Raw genomic sequence first — 12,577 nt, 5'->3', positions numbered from 1 at the left:
TCCAACAGGAGAGATTCAGCGTCTAGCTCAGTCGTTAGGACTCTTGCTTAGGAGAATAAGGCAGAGCAAGGAGCTGAACTGGAGGGGGCAGGGATAGCTCAGTGGTTTGAGCATTGGCCTGCTAAATCCAGGGTTGTGAGTTCAATCCTTGAGGGGGCCATGTAGGGATCTGGGGCAAAAATTGGTGATTAGCCCTGCTTTTGAGCAGGGGGTTGGACCAGATGACCTCCTGAGGTTCCTTCCAACCCAGATATTCTATGATCTGCCATATCCCCCATGAGTGCCCTGCCAGCTGGGCCAGTGGCTATTCTAGCATAAGGCTCTTTTTCATATATATATAGATATATATATGCTCTTCTGTTTAAGCTCAAAAGCTTGTCTCACCAACAGAAGTTGGTCCAATAAAAGATATTACCTCACCCATTTGTCTCTCTAATATCCTGGGACCGACATGGCTACAACACTGGAAGATATCCTTAGAATACAGTCAGCCATCCTTCCCTGACTCCTGATTCCAGGCCAGGATTTAAAGAGACCAAGAGTGGTAACTCTAGGCAGCACAGGCCATCTTAGTCAGCCTGGAATGTAAAGAGCCAGAGAAAAACCAAGAGGTCTCTGTGTCCAGCAGCCTCAACACAAAATCTTCTTTGTGTCTTCCCATGAGCAGCTCCGCTGAAATCATCCTGCCACCAGAGAGTCACACAGAGCACCTCCCCGCCATCTAAACTGTTCTTTTCACTGAAATAAAGTAGACACCCATCAGATCGTGTGACTCCAGAGTTTCCTACACCCGTTCCCACAGCACTCCACTAGAACTTACATTCCAGCTGTGATTGGTGGGTGTAGCAGAATGGAAAACTTAGTGAGCACTGTAACTAAGAGCACATTCAGGTCCCCCCTTTGGGTTCCTCTGATGTGCAGTTGTGGCTGGCCAGGCAGCAATAAGTGGAGCATATTAGATTCCAGTCAGACGCTAGGTCCGTTCACAGCACGAGGACGCATGAACATTTGATGCCCAAATCAGATCCATGTTGCCATTACACCTAAATGCACATGATATTGGCTGGCTGCAGAGCTGGGCTCTGAGTTGATGGGGAGAGCCAACACAGTGGCAGATTTTTCACACTCCGCTTGTGGCTACATCAAAAAGATTTTAACAGGTTTTTAATGCCAGGACAAGGGTAGGTCCCTTGTGGGAGGGGGAGAAGGAATGGAGGTTACGGCTGGGTCCTGAGGCAGTGCTAATGTAGGTCTTTTCATTGCACTGTCTTTGGCATCCTTAACTCTGAAAGGCTGTCCAGGATTTATCCCGCCCCTTGTCTCTTTCACCCTGCCCAATCCATGGCAAGATTCACAAATGTTTTTTGCATCCCCCATTTTCTACTTCAGGATCCCATCAGGACGAAGCACTGTTAAGAATCTTAAACTTCAGATATCAGGCTAGCTCTCCGAACAAAGGTTATTAAAAATATATGAATAAATAATACATCAAAAACATTTCTTCAGAGGCTCCATTATTTCTTGTTCCAATGGACTCTCTGGTGTAATCCTTCTGATTCTCTCTATCCCCTGGCTCCAACTTGCAGGGTAGCTCTGTTTTATAAAGCAGTGTTTGCAAAGATGCCAGGATGTGGTCTGATGTTCAAAATCACTCTGCCTGCTGTATCTGTGCCACCATCTAGGCTTGTCAGTCGGTCTTTGTTTTGGCTTTGTGCTGTTCAGGAGATTGGGGATCAGGCCTCCAGGGGTCCTAGCTCTGCCAATGACTTGCTGCGGGCCCTGGACGCATCACTTAACTTCATGTAAATGCAAACATCAACACTTCTCTACCTCACAAAGGTGTTCTGAGAGTTAATGAATCCATGTCTGCAAAGTGCTTTGAGATCCCTCAGGTGAAAATTGCTATGTAATTCTACTGTATTATTAAGTATTAACGTCTTGCCTATTGAATGGCCCCAAAGTATCAATTCCCTAATTAAGCACATGTCTCATCTTGCCCCATGCACTTGAGATCTCATTTATTAACAATGAAAATATACAATTATATATAATCCCAGCAAGCGTTACGATTGTTGACTCTCTTTCTGCATGAATTTAGCTTCAGAAATAACCAATGTGATATAGTCATACTTAAAATGTATTGTGACAGGGTTGGGCCAGATGGCTACAGAGAGTAATAGAAGGCAGATATATTAGCCCCAGGTTAAGTAGGTCCCTTTTCCCTGGGTAAGATAACAGGGAAGGTTCCAGAACAATCAGGCACTTTCTGGAGACAATTAAGACAGGCTGATTAGAACACCTGCAGCCAATCAGGAAGCTCTAGAATCAATTAAGGCAGGCTAATCAGGGCACCTGGGTTTAAAAAGGAGCTCACTTCAGTTTGTGGCGCGCGTGTAAGGAGCTGGGAGCAAGAGGTGCTAGGAGCTGAGAGTGAGAATGCAGACTGTTGGAGGACTGAGGCGTACAAGCATTATCAGACACCAGGAGGAAGGTCCTATGGTGAGGATAAAGATGGGGTTGGGAGGAGGCCATGGGGAAGTAGCCCAGGGAGTTGTAGCTGTCGCACAGCTGTTCCAGAAGGCACTCTAGACAGCTGCATTCCACAGGGCCCTGGGGTGGAACCCAGTGTAGAGGGTGGGCCTGGGTTCCCCCCAAATCCTCCCAACTCCTGGTCAGACACAGAAGGAGTAGACCTGGACTGTGGCTTCAGAAAAAGAGCCAAGCTGAGGGCTGCCATGAAGCTCCAAGGCGAGCAAATCCGCCAATAAGCACAAGATCCACCAAGGTAGAGGAGGAACTTTGTCACAGTATTCATAGATTGTAGTACCAGAAGGGACAATTAGATCATCTAATCTGACCTCCTGTATAGCACAGGCCATTAAACTTCACTCAGTTACCCCTGTATTGACCCCAGTAACTTGTGTTTGACGAAAGCAGACCTTAATGAAGTAGTAATGATTAGTTGGCAGACAACAGATTGGTTTCAAATCTGATTATTGCCCCAAATCTCACAACCAGAATCCTTCCAGAATCTAACACAGTCCTGCAGAAATCATTTGGAAGCTTTAGTAGCCCAGGCACCAAATCAACTTGCCCATCAAATACAACTGAACCAGTTGTATTTCTGGGGTCCACTTCCCTTATTCCAGGGCTCCAATAGGGATTAGTTGTATCCTATAGGAGGAAAAATCCTTTCCAGCTACAGCAAATACTTCCAGGGATCATTTCCAGTGCCCCTTTTCTCGCTTCCTCCTCAGCTCTTAGAGAGCTGCCTTCTTCCCAGCTGTCGAGTACGCCATTAGCATACAGTGAGAACATTACTGATATTTTACTCATTCATCTGCAAAAATAGTTGCTTCAGGTGAAGAGCTGAGTGGAATTGTCTATTTCAGGAAAAGGGGGGGGTGGGAAGTAGAAAATTCTGATAAACTGCAATTATTCAAATTCTTGGGATACATATGAAATATATGGATAATTGAAATGTTGGCTAAATGGTATTAATGTCTATATGCATTTGGATTCTGACAATAAGAATGTTTATTAATTATAATTAATGGGTCAAAGCTGGAGGTCAATGGTCAGGCCCCTAATCCTGCAACTGACTCTGTTCAGGCAAACTCCTGCTGCCAGGAGGGAACCCCCAGATGTCCGAGGGATTCCACAGCAACTCTGTCAGCCCACACAGAGTCCGTTGTAGGACTGGGGCCTCCATTTATACTTGGGCCTTCCTCAGGCCAAACTCTCATTGGTTTAAATGGAGTAAGGGCTTCGGGCTTTGGACCCATGGGCGTTCCATAGTGTGGAAGTGTTCAGGGGTTGTGGTTAGGCCAGTCAGGGGTCAGATGGGAAGTTTGGATTTGGATCTAGTTTCAAGCTTCCCTACAGTTCTGACCTTCATACTTAGCGCAGAGCACTTCTCATCTCTAAGGCACTTTACTAGCAATGGCCCAGTATCTTCAACCCATTGACAAGACTTACGCCCCTCGGTGAAGTATGGACCTGAGCCAGCACCCATTGGCTAGGGTAACTTGTGACAGGGGACATTCCTTCCCACATGGCAGCCCAAATCCAGTGGGTTCAAATGTAACATAAAGTCATCTCTGCCTCTTCTCCACCAGGGCCTTTGTCTCACAGGGTGTAGCCCTAAGCATAGGTGCTGAAACGAGGGGTGCTGTTGCACCCCCTGGCTTGCAGTGGTTTCCACCATACACAGCATTTATAGTTTGATTCAGTGGCTCTCAGCACCCCCACTATACACATTGTTCCAGCCTCCCTGGCCCCAAGAACCCCCAGTCAGTCCCTCTCAGTGGAGCTGCAGTGGCTTTCATCAGCAGTGGCTATGCTCTAATGGATGCAATGGAAACTGAAGGGTCTCAGCGCCTTGCAGAAGGTGCTCAGCCCTTAAAGGGGCTGGATCTGCGAGACTGTCAGGGAAAAACAAAAGGTTATCCCCCAAAACATGCCCCTTGTTGCTCTATCTCCAAAGTTCAGTTCTCGGCCTGTCTTCCCCTCCCCCCGCCAACATCTCCTGAAAAGAAATGTACAGGCCAAGTGCCCCAAGCTGAGTGGAGAAGTGCAGCAGCCGGCAGGACTCTGACCTTCCTGTTGTAGGTAACAAATTGGATGGCATGTAAGCTACAGATGCCTGAGGAGAGAGGAAGAGAAAGGGGAAGGGGGGTGGAGGGGAATGAATGGGGTTAGAGTTACAAAGCCAGCATCTGTTACTTAGGGTATCAGCCACACAGCCGTATCCATCCCGCCGCAGGAAATGGGGCTGGCTTAGGGGCAGATGGAGGAGAATGGTTTCGGGTCAGCAGAGGACAGAGGTAAGAACTTGTGTGTTTCTGAGTGTGACTGTAGAAGCAGATGTAAACAGATAAATATGAAAGAGAGTTATGGGGAGAAAAAACTGAAAGAGAGTGTCACAAATGGAGGAGTGAAGAGATCATTTTTTTTTATAATTAACTGAACCAGTTATATTTGTGGGGCTGACTTCCCTTATTCCAGGGCCCCCATAGGAGTTAGTCATATCCCACAGGGGGGAAATTGGGCCATTATTTAGCTGCTGTCCCACTGCAACAATCCAGTGGTTATTTCCAGTACCCCTTTTCTCGCTTCCTCCTCGACCCTGAGAAAGCTGCCTTCTTCCCAGCTGTTCAGCACACCATTAGCACACAGTGTCATTCAGAAAAAGGTAGGGGTCTTTTCCTAGTCCTTTGCTTGCAGGATCAACTCATTCCCCCCTTCTCCCCCCCCCCCCCAGCCATGAAGCAGCAATGCAGCCTGGGCAGGAACATCTGAGAGTTTACCCCAAATGTACGCTGTCATTTTGGAAGATCCTTTTGGTTTGAATTGTATTGTGAGCCTAGATCTCCCCTCAGGAACACAAATGACTGTCTGAGGAGGGGGACTCAGAGATGGGGGGCAGCTACCCCACCAGGAGATATTATTTTATTCTGTGACGGGGCACAGACATGAACTCAGGTGTGCATCATCGTTTTGTGAACCAGATAGACGTGGTGGGTGAGGTAATATCTTTTAGTGGAGCAGCTTCTGCTGGTGAAAAAGACGAGCTTTCGTGCTGCATGGAGCTCTTCTTCAGGTAAACCAGTCTCCTGATAATAGTAATGATAATTTGTACTTACACAGAGGGCTGTGCAAAAGGGTCACAGAAAAATTTGAAAGCAGGCAAAATTGTTATTAGTTGCATTATAGTTACACCTAGGAGCCGCAGCTGCGATCAGGGCCCCATTGTCCTGGGTGCTGTACAAATACATAGCAAGAGACACCCCCTGCCCTGAAGAGCTTATAGTCTAACCAGACAACGGGTGGGAGAGGAAAGAGGGGAAGTGACATGCTTGAGGTCACCCAGAAGGACAGTGGCGGAGCTAGGAATTTTAGAACCCCGATCTCCCCACTCCCAGTCGGGTGCCCTGATCATTAGGGGTGCTTTCAGATCCCACTATGAACTAGAAACTTAGGGTACTTCCTGAAAAATCCACTCCTTTCAAGCTAATGTAGGCTGGGCTTTGAGCGAACCTGCATCCAGTCCAAGAAAACTTAGCCTGGCTTTCAACCCAACCAAGATTCAAGGGAACCTGGGCCAAGAGGGGAATGAAACGTGACTGAATTTCAGAAGTGTTTGGGGCAGGATTTGGGGGAACCAGCGCTGACCTCATTCCATCTGGTTTTACTTGTGTGGTGAGAAGAGACCTCCCATCACCAGGGCACTCGAGTGAGCGCTCAAACCGGGGCTGGGTATCAGCCATGTTTGGGCCAAGTACTGAGCAAGCCTGGGCAAGGCTTGGAGAGTATGTGGGCCCATTCCAGGCTCAGATTGGCTAACAGGGAAATTTCCCAGAAGGCCCTAGGACACTTCCACCCAAAAGATCCCACCATGCAGTGACAGATTAAGCACAGAACCCACTGATCTGTGGCTCTGGGTTCTGGCTGGCAAGGGGACTCAGTGCCTAACCAAACTTGGCACCACAGATCCATTGTGGGACCCCTACCACTGAAAAACAGGGGGCCATTAGGAGTCCAAGTTTGGGCAGCAGCTGCCCTTTGCTGCCTCTTGTGTTTGAATTTAGCGTGCTCCCTTGGTATGTCTTGTGAATATGATCTGAAACACCCTGTCACTCCTAGCCCAGTAGCATGTTAAATTCAAACACAAGAAGGAGCAGGCATCAAAAGAATAGCATATGTGGCAAGCCAAGTGCTGAGGCAGCTGGGCCCACCAGAGAAGCATGGCATGAAGCTGCATAGAAATCCTGCCACCAGCCTCTTTATTTGAAGGGAGAAAAGACAACTCACCCCCTTTTTACTGTAGAGGCAATAATGGTGGTCAGTGAACTCAGCATGAGCCACTACTGCCTAGACTTCATTTCCCCTTAGGCCCTGGCCTATCCTGCCAAATGTATCATGCAAAACTGGATTGATTTATGGTTGTCCATCTGGAGCATGTGGAATTTTCAGTTGACATGATTTTAATATGATTCTTATTAAATTTGGCTGTAGTGCGGGAATTTTGCGTTGAGTTTCCTAGTTTATTTGAGCCCCTGGAGTGAAATTCGGGGGGTATGTGAAGCACATGGACTGAAATCAATCCAACTTGGAACTGGTCAGGCATTTTCCCTCAAAAAGGGTTTGTTGTGGTTCGGTTTTCAGATTTTTTGTTTGTTTGCTTTTATGGACAGAAAAGGCAGTTTCTGCAAAATCAAAATTTTCTGTGGGAAAATTTCAGTTTTGTTTTGACTTTCCCTGTGGAAAATTCCAACAAAGACTCTCAGTCTGGGACAAGTCAACCCAAGTTGAAGCATTTCAGATTGTTGTACCAAATTGAAACGCTTCATTTCCAGTCAGTTTGACATTCAGCGCTGTTGCCTGAGCTGACACTGGGCCTCATGGAAGCTGTAGTTCGGAAATCTTATGTCCCCATTGGCCCCTATGGGCCAGGCTCCCTGGCTGGACTACATCTCCAATGAACTGGCCAGGAGGAAGAGCCAGGAGGAAGCAACTCAGCTGTCTAGCCCATGGGTACCACTGGCAGAGAGCAGCACCATTTCCTATATGTTTGGCTTCTAATACTATAGGTATTTGCTAATGACCAGATGGAGATAACTCTTACTCATGCTGCATAGTAATTTGCACCATGAATAGTCCAACTGAGTTCACTAGACACTTTTGAAAATCTCATTAGGCAACGATTTGCATCTTCAAGTATCTAAATCACTTTAAAAATCTGGCCCTATGACATTTCTTATGTGTGAGTAAGAGGATCACACTATGGCCCACAATTATTAGTGCAAAGTTAAATGTGAGAATTTTGGCTGGAAGCTGTTGAATAACTATTCGAAGCTGAATTTCAGCACAGCCCTAACAGCTTGACTGATAGTAATAAAATACGAGTATATCATGGTACTCAAAGTTTACACCTCTCTGTGTTACTTTGCTTTCAGTGCTTTTTGCTTTCAGAAGGGGGTGGGGTAAGGAGAGGTAAGGGGGACCCAAGAAGTAAAAGTGAACACGAAACCCCAAGAAATCCTACCTTTCTGAGTGCACAGATCAAGTTTCAGATCAACGAAAACCTAATTAGGTTATGGTGACCTTCCAAAACTACCTTTCAAGGAGGCATTGTGGGTAATGAGATGTTGATTACAGAACAAGCAAGGAATTTCGGGATAGGCTAAAATAGAACCTTACATGTCTTCCTGTCACCCACAAATGTCTCTTGCCTCTGATTCCCAGAGGCTGTAGGGAGTGATTTTCAAAGGTGCAAATGGCAATCAGGATCCCTTAGTTCTTACCCTGTGAACTCGACATTTCCTACTCTGTGTCTTTATTTTGCCTCTGATAGGAACTATAGACAAGGATCTTACAGTTACTCCAATTGTAAATGTCTCTCTCTCTCTCTCTCTCTCTCTCTCTCCTTGTCCTTTGGAATACTCCCAGTTTTCTAGCCAGCCCACCTGATCCTTGAATATTTCATAAATTTCCTTGAAATATCCCTGGTTACAAATGGCCTGTGTCCGCGGTTGATATGCGGCAGTAATGCAAGGTTAATACCTAATTAGTTCATGGGCCCATTTAGCATTTCACGGATATTCAGTAACAAAAGCAACAATAAACAAGTTGAATTCCTAGGTCTTATCTGGGGGCGGTGGGGGAAAAGGGAATGACAAGAACCTGAAAATGCAGAAATTATTCAGTGCAACATGAAAGTTTAGTCCCTTTTCTCATGTCAGCTGCTGTAGCATCCTCAGAGCTCCAAGGGAAATGTAACCTCCCTCCCTTCCTGTCTTTAGTGTTTCCCCCCACCCCTGACGTTTGTACAGGAAAATTCTCATTTCTGTGACACACTTTAAATAGCTCCTCTATATCATTCCCCTCCCCCAGCCCCTACTCACCCCGACCCCATTTTCTGACATCCAGCCATACCTGATCAATTGTATCCTGAGCAGCTGGATGTGATCAGAGCTGGCCTTCCACCTCTTGGGATGGCTAGCATATGGGGCTGCGGGCCGCAGCCATTACATGCGTGATCACTGAGCCTGTCTGCCTGTGGCGATGGAGTTTTTCCCTCTCTCATGCAATCGCAGATAAACCCTCCTGATGAGTAACAGGAAAGCAAACAGGCCCTTTGGCTCTGTAGGCAGCGAGAAGGAAAAAGAAAAAACCAAGCCCAACAACAAAATCCTCGCTGTGTTTAGGCAGCACATGTAGTGCATGGCAGATGCCTTCAGGAAGAGGGATGGCTTCTGTGCCTTCAGTCAGCGACTGAGCTAGCTAAAAGCAGAAATGTGTTTCAGGATGATTACCCACAGACACTGGCGTGAGGGCTCCAGGGAAGGGGTTGGTTTGAAGAAAAATAGCCCTAGATCCCACACAGACCAGCACTTGGATGGAGGTTTGAAGGAGACTAGGTCACAAACTTAGACCATCCAGCACTGGGATGGAGGCTGCAAGGATACAGGGTGACCCCCTCTCTCAGACACTGGGCCAAGGGATAAAGCTTGGTTTCAGGCCCCATGCCAGTCAGAGAGCAGTGGCACAAGGGACTGAAGGAGAGCTGGCTTGGAATGTTTTTCCCATCCTGTCAGAATTTTTCAAATCTGGAATTTTTTTTCCCCAATCCCAAATCAGGACAAAAAGACAAAATCACGAAAGTTTCACACACCAAAAATCTGAAAAAAATATCAGATTGGCTCAGTTGATCTGTGCTGTTTTGATTGAGACCTTTTATTAAAAAAAAAACCCTATAAATTAACTTAAATCTCTAAGTGAAAATTTGTTTTGACCCCAAAACCAGAACTTTTTGTTTCGGAGAGTGGGTCTGGCTATAGGAAAGGTACACCCTCTTTCCCCATGCGCTCCTGGTGGTCCTTTTGTGTGCACACAGGAAGCAAGGCTTTGAACCTGCCCCAGTCATGCCCCCTCTGAGGCTAGTTAACTCTTCCCACACCCTAGAGGGCCCACCCCCATACCCTAGTGTTCCCTAGCACTAGTTCCCAAATTATAGCTACATCCTGCATCAAGGCACTAGGGATTGAAGTGCTCCCATCGCCCCCTCTGAGCAGTACCAATGCAGTGTACCAGCCAGAATTTGGCCTGTGGACATCTGCTCTATCTGAATGCACCTGCGGAGAGGACAAAGAAAAAAACCTTTGATGCTGAGTCTGGAGCAAAGTTCATTCACTCACAAGTGACTCGACTATTACAGCATGAAAGCTGAGGGCTCCAGCTATTGCCACAGGCTTGGGAGCATTTGCCACCCAAGAGAGGATCCTGCTACTCTCTGTGCTGCTCCTGATGCTGCAGTTCTGTCCAATGCACTGAAGAGCTGTCTTGTAAAGTAATGCCTCATTAGGAGCCAGGGACTAAATTCTGTGCTGACTTATCCCTGTGTGATCCTGATGAAGGCTAAGTCAGAACTCCTGCAGGGGGTCGGTGTCCTTCCAGCAGGTGGCAAGACTTCTCCCAAAGTCAATAGCTGATGAACTTTTCCAACTTTGAAGTCAACCGCAGAGCGGAGCTGTTGAAACCTTGCCTCCACAGATAACGACCAAGGTTAGCATGTTGGCACATCTACAGTGCACTTAGGCATCTCCTCGAAACAGTGCCAGAGTCTGTGTGTTATTGGACCTCCTGTCCCTGACACCTAGTCCTCCTCCAACTAAAGAGGAGCATAGAGCTGAAGTCAACATGAAATTGCAGCAGATGGTACCAGGTGTGCCATTTCATAGAATCATAGAATATCATAGAATATCAGGGTTGGAAGGGACCCCAGAAGGTCATCTAGTCCAACCCCCTGCTCAAAGCAGGACCAATTCCCAGTTAAATCATCCCAGCCAGGGCTTTGTCAAGCCTGACCTTAAAAACCTCTAAGGAAGGAGATTCTACCACCTCCCTAGGTAACGCATTCCAGTGTTTCACCACCCTCTTAGTGAAAAAGTTTTTCCTAATATCCAATCTAAACCTCCCCCACTGCAACTTGAGACCATTACTCCTCGTTCTGTCATCTGCTACCATTGAGAACAGTCTAGAGCCATCCTCTTTGGAACCCCCTTTCAGGTAGTTGAAAGCAGCTATCAAATCCCCCTCATTCTTCTCTTCTGCAGGCTAAACAATCCCAGCTCCCTCAGCCTCTCCTCATAAGTCATGTGTTCTAGACCCCTAATCATTTTTGTTGCCCTTCGCTGGACTCTCTCCAATTTATCCACATCCTTCTTGTAGTGTGGGGCCCAAAACTGGACACAGTACTCCAGATGAGGCCTCACCAATGTTGAATAGAGGGGAACGATCATGTCCCTCGATCTGCTCGCTATGCCCCTTATTATACATCCCAAAATGTCATTGGCCTTCTTGGCAACAAGGGCACACTGCTGACTCCCCGCCAATGCCATCTCTTCCCCAGAGCTTTCAGTGGGAATCACTCTTGTGCAGTGGTGTAAAATTGAGGTCCCCAGAGTTGTTAGTTGTGGAGAAGGGTAGAGAATCCATTACAGAAACTGAAAGTCAAGGAGAGACAGTGAGAGCTTTTCTGCTGGCATATGCACCAACTGGGTCAAGTTTTGCTGTCAGTTACGTTGGAGTAAATCCCATTGAAACCAATGGAGTTAACTCTGTATTTACGCTGGCATGGCTGAGCCAAGGCTGGCTCTGAGCCTGTTGTGGTGGGGGATGAATATCACTGGAATACTCATGCTCATTCGCTTGCTCCCTCACTTTGTGACACACACACGAATGTTGGTGAAGCTCCAAAACCCAGTGAGCTCACAAGGAAATGAAAGACGTGAAACCCTAGCTTGCCCATTCTGCACAGCTGTCCATCTGCTACAGCCGATTCACAGGCAGGACATGCCACCTTCCAGTTGTTTTGCTCAGGCATGGTTCAGAGAGAGTGAATGTCCCTAAGACACTTAGGAAACAACAGGCTGAATCTTGCTGGAAAAGCTGGGCCTTTGGAACTCCTACTGACTCCAGCACCAGCCAGGATTTGGCCCTGTCATTTTTTTCTAGTTGCTCTAATTTTTTTTAGCCCTTGATTTTTTTAAAAAGAAAAATATTTTCTTTAGAAGTGAATCCACTGCTAGTGAAGGGTGATGGACAGAGAGCTGCAAAGACCGAAGGCCTCTCATTAGCCTCAGAACAGGTGCAGCCCCAAGCAGCTGCCTTTCAAGCTGTCTCCATACTCTCCTGCCAAAGGGAATCTCACCCATTCCTGTACTGTTAGACCGATATAAAGGATCACCTCTGGCTCTGCACTTCGTCTTCTTCGTCTTCTCCATCTAACCCATTTACTGCTTCTGCCTCTCAGTGCCCTAAGAAAAGGCCAGTCCAAAAGATGGTCCCCAGTGCCCCTCTCCAGGGCAGAAGAGGGTAATTTAAAGGTCTAAAGCATTGGGTTTGTAATGCCTAGCCTTCTTGGGGACAACAGGCTCCAGTCCAAGCAGTCAGCTCAGCCTTCCAGCCAGCTGAGGACAATAAAATGAGCGTCATGCAGCTTACTGCCTGCAGACAAGTGTCAAGAGAGAACTTAAAAACTGTGGGTTGGATCCTGAGCTGCTGTAAGTCAGCT

The 12,577-nt window shown here is 47.0% G+C and overlaps 1 long non-coding RNA gene across 1 annotated transcript in view; it reads left to right on the top strand.

Moving 5' to 3' along the window:
- LOC311531517 overlaps positions 1-12,577 on the top strand; it is a 137,949-nt gene that overhangs the window by 111,617 nt on the left and 13,755 nt on the right. The gene's annotated exons all lie outside the window — the stretch shown is intronic.

Source organism: Lepidochelys olivacea, assembly GCF_965140295.1.
Source record: "Lepidochelys olivacea isolate rLepOli2 genome assembly, chromosome: 15".
Lineage (NCBI taxonomy): Eukaryota > Metazoa > Chordata > Testudines > Cheloniidae > Lepidochelys > Lepidochelys olivacea.
This window is presented reverse-complemented; position numbering and strand designations above follow the sequence as displayed.